This window comes from Diadema antillarum, unplaced genomic scaffold, assembly GCF_040938485.1.
Source record: "Diadema antillarum isolate AM-2024a unplaced genomic scaffold, OU_Dant_1.0 seq00000791_RagTag, whole genome shotgun sequence".
In the NCBI taxonomy this organism is placed as follows: domain Eukaryota; kingdom Metazoa; phylum Echinodermata; class Echinoidea; order Diadematoida; family Diadematidae; genus Diadema; species Diadema antillarum.
Window position 1 is genome coordinate 2,690,718 of NW_027271678.1, and position 14,420 is coordinate 2,705,137.

Here is a 14,420-nt window from a genome sequence, read left to right on the forward strand (position 1 = left end):
TGTCAAACTGGTACTTCTCAATCCAGCGTTGACCACAGATTCATGTACTCATTTATGTTATTTATTTCACACTCTTCCCTGAAAGTTGTCTGTATTGAAACAGGTGTTTTTTCCCCTTTCGGATAGATCTATTTGACTTCGGAGACGTGATCTGCTTTGGTATAAAATAATCTAAGACGCGCGCCTGTCCTTGTCTGTGTCCTGCCATTTTTCTGATACCCCTCTCACCCCTATGTCTTGCATTTTTCCCCCTCCAATGATATTGTAAGAAGATGTGTGTTCGTGCTTTTGATTTTTCTCCCATTAAATAGGTCAAATTAAATTTCCAGTCAGTCCAGTTGTAAAAATCAGTGATTTGTGGATATGATCATGTAATACATCTTCCCCATCTGACACTCGTTCAACATATGAGAAATTTGGAAGACAACATCACCTTAATTATCTATATTCCTGCTGTTATCATTATCATTAGTAGTGTGTAGTACAATGTAGTTACCACTATTGCACATATTGGTATAGGAAGCAATATGCCTATAGGCATGTATACACTGTATATCTGTATACATGAATAAAACAGAAATCGAGTTCATGCTAATCACCAACAATTTATTTCACCACACCAATTTTTGAGCGATTTGCAACAACACTTGAGAAAGAGCGAATCGCTCAAATATTTGTGTGCTGTAAATAAATTGTTGGTGATCAACATGAAATTGGTTTCTGTTTTACTTTCGATATCATGATATTGCTGCACCAACATGTAGACTACCTGGTACTCAATCAATATATATATATATATATATATATATATATATATATATATACATAATTATCTATGTGTATATATATATATATATATACATAATATATATATATATATATATATATATATATATGTATTCACACACTCACACACACACATTACAAACATGAACTCCTTTCAAGATTGTCTTCCACAAAAAAAACAGAAAGTTAAGTTGGACAGAGTTAATTTTCCTGATTTTTTACAATTTATTTGACATTCATCAAGGTCAAAGTTGATTGCTGAGAATCAACCACAGTAAAGTGATATACCATTTGCTTGAAGTACACGTACCATTATCATACCTAATACGGCGGCTATAATCACAGGCAGTACATGCGTCAGGAACATATTATGCAAATGATAGGCAAGACCACCAATGTCGCAAATTTGTGACAACTATTGTAATCACAAAATCAAATGCATATACATCTATAATGGACATGCAATAGGGCAACAACATAAAATTCATGAATAATGAACACTGTCTGGCAAGATTATCTAAGGCAATACATCAATATAGTGCACAATTTCACTTGCCCTTGATAGCTTCAAGCGTGATTCAAAAAGAAAATCCTAATGAGTGTAAAAACACACTATGGTATAGTATGAAAACATATTGTGTTGATCCGCATGCACTATGGCAATATAAATCTACGAATTATGAACACTGAAAAGAACACCAAAGGCATTCCTGGCAACAGTATTAAAGGCAATACATTTGTAAATGTAAGATTTCACTCGTACTTAGCTCAGCATGATTCAAGATTAAATCCTTAGTAATGAGTTTAACAAACACTATCCCATACACTGTGTAGTATGAAAACATAATTTGGTAGCAACATGTAAGCAAAACAAGTATCACAGATATACAACAAATGTTGTATATCACGAAAGCAAATGCCTGTATAATCAACTATCATGCAATATAGCAACAACATAAAATCCATAAAGAATGAACACTGTCGGGCAAGAATATCAAATGCATTCTTGGCATAACAATATCAACTAAAGGCAATACATGAACATCTGTATAATGCAAGATTTCACACGCACCCATTTGCTTCAAACGAAATTCAAGGTGAAATCTAAAGAGTGTGAAAACATACTACACTGCATCTCAAAGTATGTACATGTAGGCAAAACGAGTGTCACAAATACGACAACTACATGTATTGCATATCATGAAAGCAAATGCATGTACAATCACTTAGCATACAATATGGCAGCAAAATAAAACCATGAATAATGGACACTGGCAAGAATATTTAAAAAAATACCAAAGGCAATACTGTATAATCCAAGATTTCACTTGCACTTGTTCGCTTCAAGCACAATTCAAAATGAAATCCTTATGAGTGTGAAAACATACTATATGGTATAGTACGAAATGTTAACGTGGCAACAATATGTAGGCAAGACAAGTCTCGCAAATACATGTATGACAAATATTGCATATTGCGAAAGCAATGTCCTGGGGTTACTTTAATACTAGAGTACACAGTCAGTCTAGACAATCTAGTATCTAAACGACCATAGTGTTGTCACTGACACTGACACTGGCCCACCACTGGTACTGTGACTCTAACTACCTAGACAAGAATAAATCTACGTGTAAAGTTTACACCTAAGCTCAAATTTACATAAATTTACACTTTTTTCATGTACAAAGCTGTTTGCCCCAACTCACAACGTACAGAGTGTAATATAGCCCCGGGGCCTAAATTAGGCCTAGATCTAATTGATCTTTTTTATTTTGCATAGTAGTTGGTGGTAAACAGATATGTCGACGGCAAACACAAAATCCAGTGTCTGGGACTACCTTTGCTACTGCGCTCACAAGAAAGCCAACATACGACCGATCCGCCTAATTGTAACGTTACTTGGGGAATTACTACTTCTTATTCTCATCATGGCTTGGTGTCAAACTTACCTGTTTCCAAATCCTTTTTTCAAGTGATTTGTGCAGTTTACAGCCGCACAATATGGCATTTTAATGCCTCGCTCAAGGTCTCGGAACGTCAGAAAAACACGGTACAACATGCAGTCACTGTATGTGGATAGCGTCTGCTGGGATTTGCACGCAAAAAAGTTCCGCTAAGCAAAATGGCGGACGTCACGTGACAATGAGTCGAGCGACGGCGACAAAACGGGTGGCGAGTGATTCTTCTATGTGTAAGAGTTCTGTGGGCCAGGCCCTTGTTGCATAAATAACCTGAGAAAAACTCGGGTTAGAGGAGGGTGCCTACCTGAGTTTCATGGTTAGTCAATTTCTCTGGTTAAAAAACAAAACAAAAACAAAAAAAAAAAACCTAAGGTTACGGTTTATCGGCTTTCTTTTATTCAAATAAACTTGGACGAGGATAAAATGCGGAAGTGCTAGTGATTTTCTCAGTTTTACGCTCCGCGCGCAGCTAGCGATCACCGCTACGCGCTGTCTAACTGTACAATGTACTGTAGAGAGTATATGACAGTATCGCGCTACAAGCTTCCCGATAGCCAATCTGGTTCTAATAAGTTTTCGGAAATAAGTTATGAGTTATAGGGATTTATCTGTGATTCTGGTGCAATACGGCATATGGAAGCTGAGATATCGACATGGATACGAAAGTGCAAACGTCCTACACACATCTACAGGCACAGTAAGTACCTGTATGTAGATCTAACTCAACTGTTACGGCTACATCTAGTAGAATCCTAACCCCGCGCCGCTGCGGGGCGCTCCTTCACACAGATATACTGTAACGTTAGCTTCGTTCGGGCTGGTCCATAGAGCTACAGCTCTATGGGCTGGTCGCAGTTTGTACCTAATGCAATGGTTACATCTAGTCTAGGCAGTATGTTACATGGGTCTACAGCTACTTGCAGTAGGTCTACCTCTAATACTGTTGAATCTACCTCTTTGGTGCTACCTTCATTCACGTATCTAGGGCTCTAAAGTCAGGTCTTTTAGTAGAACTAGATTGTTCCAGAGTCTAACGTTAGATCTGATTCTAGAATACGTCTAAAAGTGTCTAATGAGTACAATATGTAGATTCTAACTAGGAAGTAAGAACCTAGTATACGGTACAGTAGTACCGTAGCTGGATGTAACGTTAGATCGATTAGTACATTGTAACGGTGATACTATAGATAGAACTAATTTACAATTAGAGAACTAGATCTAACTGTTAGGCCTAGATTTAGTAGAGTCTACTAGCTGTTCTACTGCGTTTCCGACTCCTGCACCGATATCTTCCCAGAAATGAATGAATAAACAGTGCGCAGCAGTTCTCCTAGTCCAATTTCTAGCTGAATTGTTTCCAGAATGGCAGCCTTGGTAGCTCTAAGTGGGGCTAACCAGAGAAATTTCGATTTAACCGTTGGTCAGACAGCTAAGGTTAATTAACCTGAGTTTCTTGAACATTAACCTGAGAAAAAAACTATGGTTAAGCTTTATGCAATAGAAAAACTCTGGTTAAAAATTCTTAACCAGAGTTTCTGGATTTAACCATGAAAAAAACCTCTGGTTAAGGCTTTATGCAACAGGGCCCAGATGTAGTCTTGGACGTCTCGCTGTATGGGTGATTTTTCAGCCGCTGAACATGTTGGGCAGTGATGATATCCTTGTCCGAAAAGGGGATCTGCTCGCATGTGAACTGATCACGTTGCATTAACATTTTCCTTGCCGACAAGCCACGGGATCGAGGACGACTGTTGAGGCGGGCAGTGGCAACTGACAAGGTCAGAGACGTGATGGGGGCACCAGATGGGTCATGGCGGAGGAGCTCGTCCTCCTTCTTTGCATGCCCAAGCTCAATGCGGATGTTGTGGGACGAAAGGAGGTCATCACGGTACAAAGCAGAAAATCCAGGAGCTGGGTCTGTGCGAATAACTGCTGGTGGGCCATCAAGAGGTCTCAATTCAAGGCAGAGTTGGAGAATGGCAGCACGCAGGGTCTCCTTCTTCTCATCAGTGATAAGGCGGGTGACGGTATATAAGGTGACCGTTTCGCGCAGGATGAGAATGAGTTGGCGAGAGCGTTTCAGCACATCAGCTGCAAAGGAGATACCAACTACATCAGGAGGGTCACTTGTGGACTGCGGGTGGACCAGCCGAGGGAGAGTTTGGAGAGAGACACAGTGGTGGCAGTATGAGGTGACCTGTTGGACGGCAGACTCCATGTCCAGGGCGTAAAAATACCGGGATGCAACAGTCTTTAATTGGTGAGCAGTAGGGTGGTCTAATTGGACATGGATGGCTGTGAGGAGACCATGGATGACAGACCGAGGGACGACAATGGCTTCACGAGGGGACACAAACGCTTGCTCTTGGCGGACAACCAGGAGACCATCTTGGGCAATCGTGGCAACCTGGAGGTAGCGTTTGATGTCCCGGACATTTGTGAGTTTCTTGGAGGGTCGCGTACCCTGGACAAGATGGGCATGGGTGCGTCGTAAAGATGGGCATTCAGACTGAATCTTAATCCAAGCTGGCCGTGATATGTATGGGGGGGGGGGGGGGGCGAGTCTTCCCAAGCAGGATGTAATCTGCAGAAATGCGATGCACGACAGAGTCATCCATCTGTCTCACAAATGTGTACACTTCACATGATGAATCAGTGCAGTCTGGAGCATTACGACTTGCAAAATCGGATGGGACATTTGCAGATCCAGAGAGGTGGCGCAGGGACAATTGGTATCTGCTCACCGTTGTCAGGAATGTGGACACGCGGGGGCTGGCAGAAAATTCACCCCGACACAACTTCTCAAATGCCTGGACACATGGTTTGCTGTCCGTAAGGACACATGTGCGGTGTTTCGACTGAACAATGTATGGGCTGAAGTGCTTGATAGACGCAGCAATGGATAACGCTTCTACCTCGCATGGGAACCAGGAAACCTGTCGTCCCCTCAGCTTGGCACTGAAGAAACCAGCCACAAGAGGCTTGTGATTCCTCGTGACATAGAGAGTAGAACCGATGCCATGCTTCTTGACTGATCCGTCTGTGACTAGCCACAGTTGGTCAGTAGCGTGGGGGAGAGTGATCGTGCGGGGGAGGTGAGGGCATGCTGGGCTTCCGGGGCCCCGTTTTATCAAGATAAAGTTAGAGTTGATTGTGAATTCAACTCTAACTTTAACCAACTTAAAGTCAGCTATAACTTTAAATCAACTGTAAGTTTCCGTTTTACGAAGAGACTTAATAGTCGATTATAGTTATAGCTGATCACCATGACTTGATTATTGATTTATTCAAAACAAAAAACACAGGACGAGGCTGGCTTCCGTTACTGTCTGCTTAAAAACAATACAATACATAAAGCAAAACAAACAACAAAAACACGTATGTACATGATTGTTTGCCACGGCCACAGAAGTGTAGTCTGCTAGTGCGACGCAGTATTATTTACCCGGTATGTTTGCAGCAGAACCGCAAAATACGCCGTTTTGCGTTGTATTGAAGAAAGTAGTTCGATAGATCTAGCACATCTCGAGCTCAACGAAAATCTGCGTACGCGCGTACCGTAAAGAGACCCGCACACTACGTGGATCTGTAGCGCTCATGCACAGCAAAGAGTATAGAAGCTACTCTTTGATGCACAGTAAACCTAACGTTATAACAGTAGGCCCCGGCCGGCCCTATTCATTGACATACAGTTAATAACTGACTGTCCAAGGTGAAGGTCGTGTATGCATTGTTTCAAGTCTTGTGTGTTTATGTGTAGGATTATGGAAACTGAACTTGTGAGAGTGTGGTGACTACAGTAGCTTGTTTTTACCTCTACGGCGCAGATCGGCTTTGTAAAGAATAGATCGCGAGTCTACATGTCGAAATTCTAGACCTCGTAGACGCTCTAGTCTGCAGTGTTACGGTAAGTACAAACGACTCGCTGTAACGTTACTTACCCTTGGCCTTAGGCCTAACGTTAGGCCTATTCACTGGTTAGATCTTACTGTCGTACTCGGTGCTATAGAATTAAACTCTTTATTTTCTGTATAGGCCTACTAAACTCTTAATTAGTATCTATTGACCAACTAGCTCTACGTAGGCCTACGCACGTCAGAAATCACTAGTTTCCTCACATATAGGTTCTTTGGCAAGATATGCATTACACACAGACGCGGTTCCATCAGTTACTCGGTTACTTGCCCTTAAGCTGGCGATGGCTTGATTGGCGGGCGGGAGGTCCGAGACGCGGCTGGCCGCGCAGGCTGGGATTGAGACTGCTGTCGAGGGTGTTTGCGTGCAGCAGTCGCGTAAGCAGTGCGTGCCGATCGTGAATTTCATGCAAGGAAAAGACCATAATTACATGAAAGAAACGCAACTAAATGTTAGAGAAAGTGAGCAGTTAACAGACAAACATTTGTGACAAGACCCCAGCTAGACTAGGAAAGTGTGACAGTCAACCTTTCTTATGTAAATTGCCTTACAATTGAGTCCACCTACACTGTCTCTACTTAAAGTTAATATTTTATCAACTATAATGTTATCATGGATTTGGAGCGGTTGAGAAAACTTATATGTTGATTTGGGAGGAAGTTAAAGTTGTTTCCAACTCTGGGTCTCTTGATAAAACGGACTTGAAGTTGATTTCGAAGTTAATAATAGATCAAGTGGACTTAGAGCTGATTTGAAAGGTTAATCATAGATTATCTTGACTTAACGTTAAATTTATCTTTTGATAAAACGGGGCCCTGGAATGCAGAGCGGAGGTCATCAGTCCAGGAAATAGTATCCTGAGACTGTCGACCCGCAACAACGCCATCTAAGGGAGAGAGAAAGGAAGCGCAGTGGGGGATAACGCGGGCAAGCATCTTAAAAGCTCCAATGAAGGAACGCATGCCTTTGATGGTAGATGGTGGGGGGCATGCTGCTAGGGCAGCAATACGATGGGGGCTAGCCTTGAGGGTACCCTGAGACCATATCCATCCAAGAATGGTAGTAGTCTTGGGGAAGATGGTGGCCTTCGAAGCAGAGAGGTTGAGCCCTGACTTGCTCAGTGTATGAAGGACACGACCCCAGTTATACAAGAGGTCTTCTGGTGTGTTACCACCACAGTACAAGTCATCAGCACGTTTGACGACAACACCTTCCACCAGGAGGTCACCCAGTACGCGACACATGAGCTCTTCCAGAGAGGTTTCTGAGCCAGGCATTCCCATAGCCGAGCGAGTGTATACACGCACTCCACGGAAGGGTGTGGCAACACCACAGTACTTCAGTGACTCATGAGACAAGGGGATCTGATAAAATGCATTTGTCAGATCTGAGGCAACAATGTATTTCCACTGGTTGATCTTGCGTAGAGTGGAATCAACATCTGGCATAAGTGACGGTTGGGGTTTGAATACCGACCAACATCAGCGAAGGCAGTCACAAGACGGTAACCACCACTGGGTTTCTTTACCAGGAAAGAAGGATTTAGATATTCCACAGTTACACCAACATCTTCTGGGCGAGCAAACACACCCAGTTCAAGTGTTAACCCAGGTCAAGTGTTATTATTGGCAATGCAAGGGATCCTGCAAAATCAATGACCTAGCTTTGATATAACGAAGTGTAAGGTACAAAGGTGTACATCCTACATCACATTGCGAACAGTGCAGCGACCCTTTTATCCGTTCGGATGTTCTGAATACACTGCGCACATCTTGCTAATATTCAGAGCAATGTTTCGAAGAATGTTTCACATTATATGCCTCTTTAATTTTGGTTAAAAGAAGTCTTAGGGGGCGTTGCAAGAAAGTTGCAATTGATTGCAAATCCCCAAAATCTATTGCAAATCCTGAAATCCATTGCAAATTTGCAATCAATTGCAAGTTGCAATCAATTCTGTTGCAAGAAAGATGCAATTGATTGCAAATCAATTGCATCCCTGCAATCAATTGCTAATCAATTGCAACTTTGCAATAGATTCAGGGGTAGTTGCAAATTTTGCAATCGATTGCAAATGTCATAATTGCGGCTGCTTATAAAGATGCTGGGGGACAAATCTCCATATTTGTTCATTTCTTGTAAGAAAAAAGAAGAAAATAATCCGTATAAATGACATTTTTATGGAATGTATGATTGTGTAAGATACTTTTTTTTTACATACACAAAATGTATAAGGGGTTTCTCAGTATACTAGTATGATGAATCAGCATGTGGTCGGTAGGGCAGTCCGTTGCAAATCTTGCGTCGCGAACTCCATCTACAGTTTTGAAGCAATTTTGATGAAACTTGGGTTACATGATGACATTGAAGTGAAGATGTGCAAGACGTTTTTTTTTTTTTTTTGGTCTTTATCGGACAAAGCGTTGCCATGGTAACCACAATTTTCCCAAAACCTTGTGGAGTAGACTACTGCCACAGTATTTGAGTAATCCATTTCAAATTTCATGTGTACAATGATCTTTAGGTGTAGTTATGTAAGAAACACTTTGTGTTTGTACCCGACAAGGCGTTGCCATGGTAACAGCATATTTTCTTGAAAATCGTGTGGAGTGAACTTCTTCCACAATTTTGAGGCAATTGAACTCAAATTTGATGTACATAATGACATTGAGGTGTAGATGTGCAAGACATGTTTTTTGTGCTTGTCGCGGAAAGCGTTGCCATGGTAACCACAAATTTCCAAAAACTATGTGGAGTGACCTACTTTCACAGTACTTAAACGATTTGTTTAAAATTTGGTATGTAAATAATAATCTATAAGTGTACTTATGCCGGACACACTTTGTGTTTGTACCTGACAGGGCGTTGCCATGGTAACGGCAATTTTTTCTTTGTAAATCATGTGGGGTGAAACTATTTCGAGTTTTAAGGCAGTGGAACTAAAATTGGGTGTACATGATGACATTGAGGTGTAGACGTGCAAGACATTTTTTTGTGTGTGTGTGTTTGTCAGAGAAAGCGTTGCCATGGTAACCACAATTTTCCAAAAACCTTGTGGAGTGAACTACTTTCATAGTATTTAAGCAATTCGTTTCAAATTTGGTATGTACAATGATCTATAGGTGCAATTATGCAAGACACACTTGATTGTGTTTGTACCCGACAAGGCGTTGTCATGGTAACAAGATATTTTCTTTAAAATCTTAAGATTTGAACTTCTTGCACTATTTTGAAGCAAATGAACTCAAATTTGGTGTACATAATGACATTGAGGTATAGAAATGCAAGACATGTTTTTGTGTGTCTGTCGGGGAAAGCGTTGCCATGGTAACTACCCAAAACATTGCGGAACGAACTTTTACTTTATTTATTTCAAATTCAGTATGTATGGCCTGTAATGATCCAAAGGTGTAGTTATGCAAGACACTCTTTGTGTTTGTACGTGACGTGTTGCCATGGTTACTGCATATTTTCTTCAAATCTTGTGGAGTAAACTACTTCCACAATTGTAAAGCAGTCAAATTCACCAGGTACTCACGAGGTACTACACATATGTATACACACAGACAGACACACACACAAACACACATAGCAAGGTCAGTGGAAATTTGTGATAGACTCGAATACAGTTGAAATTCTGTTGTCATGGAAACAGTGCATTTTTACCCTAAAATCAAGTTTAAAAATGCAGATTTAAATTCACCTGCAGTTTTCAGGAAATTCAGAAGAAATTGTGGCGCATGTCGGGATGGTACTTCAAAGGTGCACTTCAAGTATTTATTTCAGCAGCTGTAAGCACTAGAATGACATTTTCTAATGATGTAAAGTATGAATTCAATTGAATTCATTTCAAACTTTATTTCATTTTTCGAAAAGAACATAAACATTTCACTTTCTTTGGTAACAAAGAATAAGGTTACATATAATCAAAACAAAGTAAATTGAGAAAACATAATTGTGGAACCTTGGGGTAACAAATGCGTTACAAAGAAAATTGACTGAAGTGATATAGACGATATAACATTACACAAAATATCGAAAAATGGAGGGACCCATAAAAGGCAATGCTTGTAGAATGTGGGCCCCTCAGGTACAGAATGTCAATACAAAATGAACTGATGCAAAAAGGGGAAAAAGATTGGGAATAAAAAAAAAGTCTGGAAGTCCAATAGGAAGACAGTAACAGACAGACACACATACACAGGCGAATGAACATTAAACGAGACATGGACGACAAAACTTATAAAGGGGGACTAAAATACAAGACAGAATGAGAAAAGACTGACATAATAGGAAGACAATACAACGGACAGAAAGGCAAAACAGATCCAGCGATCCTGGACAGAGCTATATCGAAAGAATAATGGGATGCGTGGAAAGGATACGGAAATATGGAAAAATAGAGAGAAGTAGATGCGGAAGTGATACAAGTAGAATGGAATCTACTCAGTAAGTGTCTCAGGACAACAGGGACGAGAAAATATGTGACAGTATAAATAAATCATTGGTAATCAAAATTCTTCGAAAAGAAATTAAAATGAGCGAACAGGCTGATCAAATCTGTAGGAACATAAAATTGCAATAAAAAAGACTTTAATCTCCTTTTAAATGAAAATATAGAGGGTGCATTCTTTATGTCATTATTCAGAAAATTCCAGTGAGTTGGGTCAATATAAATAACTGTGTTCTTAGCAAGAATTGTTCGTAAAAGAGGTAAATGAAATTCATTGGAACGTCGAGTGGGATAGTCATGGAATGATTGATTTCTTTGAAACATAGAATCGAAAATGGAGGGGAGTGAGTTGTTGCTGTACGTATACATAAATTGTCCCAAATTAAATAAATACAAATCTTTATTTTTTAGCAGCTTATTAGCGGCAAATAACATATTTGAGTGGGAGGGTATGAAAGGATAACTGATGACACGGAGAGCTTTCTTTTGTAGAAGGAACACTCTATCCAGTAGGTTATGGTGAGTGTTGCCCCAAACTAAAACACCATAATTAAGATAAGGCAATATCAATGACGAATATAACATAAGTAATGACTTTTGTGGGATAAACAATTTCATTCTATTTATAACACCTACAACTGTATATTACGTGAGATTGTGTTGGATATATAATCAATATGTTACTTCCAGGAAAGTTTGTCGTCAACAATAATTCCAAGGAATTTAAAATTTGAAACTCGTTCTAAATGAAAATCATTCACAACTATAGCTGTACTCAAAGTGTCAACAGTATTGCTAAAATCATATATTTTGTTTGAATATGATGAATTACATGATAAATGCCATACCACACCAAAATTAACCTACTATATATGCTCAATATTCTGCAAGGTATATATCTTCATGAATTTCCCAAGACAGCTGCTACATGTATCCATGAATTTGAAGACACACAAAAATATCAACTCTGACAATGACATAAGGGTGCATCTGCAAACATATATTTCTACATTCAGTACTTTGTTCCCCACAAACATGAATTGAACTTCTTGCACAATTGTCTCAGTCTTGATAAATACTTGCTAAATGTATGACGTGTACAGTATCACAAATTAAGCTTGCTCCTCAACCACCCCCCCCCCCCCATTTGCCCCATATCAGATGATGCTGGGCAATTGATGACAAGACATGATGGAGACACAAGACACACTGTCTCTCTGAACAAGACAGTGTGCACTTTCACGGATATGTAGGACCCCTACATTGTACCTCTTTTCTTGTTGCTCTCATATTGAAAGAAATGTTCATAGAATGAATGATGGTACAGACAAATGTGCAAAATAAAAGCATATTACAGCTGTATACAGCTGTACAAGCATGAAAAGGCAGTTAATGAGAATGCACACCTTGCTGAGTACAGAAGAGCCAATTACATGTGTACTTTAATATAGGTTTTCCCGGTCAATTTCATACTTTTGTCATTCAAGTTCCTATTCCGAGCATTCGATTTCACGCATTCCACGTTCGCAGCACTGAATCAGTAATCAAATTCCAAATCCGGTCATTCGAATTCACTATCCGAGCATTCAAATTCACTCTCGGAGCATTCAAATTCACAATCGGAGCATTCAAATTCACTCTCGGAACATTCAAATTCACTATCGGAGCATTCAAATTTAAGAGAGGAGCACGCATTTCATCAAAGAGCATTCAAATTCATGTCAAGCTGGCGACGGAATCTCGTCGGTCATTCAAATTCGTGAATAGGCAACCATGTTCCAAATAACTGCATTCAATTTAAAAGATGTCCTGAATTTAGTTAGTTTGGGACGTGTATGCATGTGTTTCTCACTTGGCTTTGAATATATTGGGATTTATGATGATTATTTATTTTGCAGTAGAGGTCCACCTGTTAATTGACAATTTTGAATTCGCGCTTAGCAAATAGGAATATACAGGCACATTCCTCTGGGATTGGACATGAAATGGAGGTCCCACGTGTAAAAGAGGCACAACTCATGCACGTAAAAGACCTCACTACATTTCATCGCAAAGAGCAAAACATCTAACTGGACCCCATATGGAAGACCAGCTTTTGCAGCTGAATATGGGTTATCCAGCCATCTTCTTTGATAGAAAATTAAACAAACAAACAAAAATTAGGCACTGTATAGGCCTACAGACGAGCATAATGCGGAGGGTTGGTTGACACTTTCGAGGAAAAAAAATAATTTCGACTATATTGAAACTGATACATGAGCATTTTATACGTGTTGTCTGTTGTGTATTGATGTCTTATTGATTTAATTTGGGGGGACTATGTGAGATCATTGTGTGTCAGTTTGTCTTAAATTGATGAATTGTCATTATATGGTTGGTGTTGGGGCGTTGTCAGCATGCAGTATCATCAAGAAATATGATTACTAGTCGTTGTGCTGTTTGGATACACTGCTGATTGGATATTGCTATTTGAAATTTATTGAGATGAAAAACAAAGAATACATGAACAGAGAACAATGTAGAACATGTAAACAAATCTAATTACATTATATGCAAGCATTCATTGGTTGTGTTGGCCCTTTTTCCTTTCTTAAAAGTCTCCTCCACTTTCCTCGTTAAATTGATTGCACGAAGTAGGAACCTGATCGCCTAAAAATGAATTTGAACGCTCCAAACAAGCTCATCGGGACTATCACGTGACTATCGTATGAATTTGAATGCACGAGTAGGAAAGTCGGTGCTCGCATTTTGAAATTGAATGCCCAATCGTGAATTTGATTTCACGAAAACGAAATAGAACGCTCATAAATGAAATTGATCGCTCGGATTCTGAATTTGAATGCCCTAATATTTTCGCGTGCGTGCGCTGCGTGAATTTGAATGCACATTAATGAATTTGAGTGACAAAAGTATGAAATTGACCGGGAAAACCTATAGTATACACTCCTCATAATATGAAACATTATAGTTACACCTACAAAATGAGAAGGGGTGAGTAAATCAAAGTGTTACATATTATTATGATATATGTAACATTAAACTACTGGAATAATTACTAGGTTCAATAATTCATTACTGCTTGTGATTTTTCTATATGTTTTTATGTTTTTTTTAATCAATAATCAGATTCATTCATACTTAAAACTGATAAATTAAATGAACATTCTCTGTAACAGGCTTAATTGCAAACTGGTTGACAGTCTGCTGGAAACCCTTCAGTCAACTACCTCTAGCCATCCTCATAAATAGGATTTCTTCACATGCTCTCTTCCAAGGACCTATGTAGGCCTATCGCTAAATGTGTCAAA